Source organism: Bacillus rossius, chromosome 15 (genome assembly GCF_032445375.1).
Source record: "Bacillus rossius redtenbacheri isolate Brsri chromosome 15, Brsri_v3, whole genome shotgun sequence".
Lineage (NCBI taxonomy): Eukaryota > Metazoa > Arthropoda > Insecta > Phasmatodea > Bacillidae > Bacillus > Bacillus rossius.
Genome location: NC_086342.1, coordinates 20,429,022 through 20,429,999, shown reverse-complemented (window position 1 = coordinate 20,429,999; position 978 = coordinate 20,429,022). Strand labels below are relative to the sequence as shown.

Below are 978 nucleotides of genomic sequence, written 5' to 3'. Positions count from 1 at the left end.
ATAATGCAATGGAGTGGTCAGCGTCAATCGCGTAACCTGAAAAGCTTCTGTTCTGCAATCTATTGTTATTTCTTTATTCGAGAATACCACCTAAAATTTTTTTAACATGAGACTTAGACCGTTAATAATGCAAAAAATAAACGCTACAGTCTAGTTTTTTTATTCTACATTAAAAAAAAACATTATTCGAATATTTGTAATTTTGTAACTATTTATCTAAAAAGTGGAGAGGGGCTAAATGTATATTAAGGATCGGTCTACACCCCATGTTTAATTATTCGTTTTTTCGTAATTAGATTTTTAAGGGCTATTTATAAAACTTTTACTCGATCCCTTCCTTTTATTTGTTTTGTTTCCCCCTTCCACAAATATTTTCAAACAGATATTAACTTACTGTAAAAAATGGTTACTAAAAGGCGTGCAACTCTTAGTATTTATCATTACTTGCGCAACCGTTTACGACCATGAAAATACACTAAGAGTAGGCCTATATCTGTTGAAAATATTTGTGTTAGAAAAACAAATAAAATGGAGTTATCGAATTTTTTTTAAAATAGCGCTTAAGAAAAATTAATGACAAAAAAAAAAAGGAAAAAAAAAAGCCAGATCCTTAAGTTTTTTATTTTAGCAATGCATGTACAGTGAAGTGAAAAAATTTATTTTACGTTCAAAACTGATCAAAAAACTTACGACGATAGCAGAGCGTGGTTTCGATCCACGGACCTCTGGGTTATGGGCCCAGCACGCTTCCACTGCGCCACTCTGCTTCCTTGGGTGTGAGCGGTTCATTTAACAAACTACAGTTGGATAAAAGAAACACTGCCTAGCGGGAGATCTGTCCAGAGTTCCAACGTTATGTTTTGTACTTGCGTTAACATGATTAAAGTTGTAAACATTTTGAGTAGTTTAAATTTTACGAAAATAAATATATATCACATAAGTTTAGCATTACTTATTAACTACCAAGAGCGAATGCAA

At 32.3% G+C, this 978-nt stretch overlaps 1 non-coding gene across 1 annotated transcript; it reads right to left on the bottom strand.

Moving 5' to 3' along the window:
* Window positions 1-695: 695 nt before the first annotated feature.
* Window positions 696-767, bottom strand: Trnam-cau (transfer RNA methionine (anticodon CAU)). Its single transcript has one exon. It is a non-coding gene; the product is annotated as a tRNA-Met (tRNA).
* Between the last annotated feature and the right edge of the window lie 211 nt (window positions 768-978).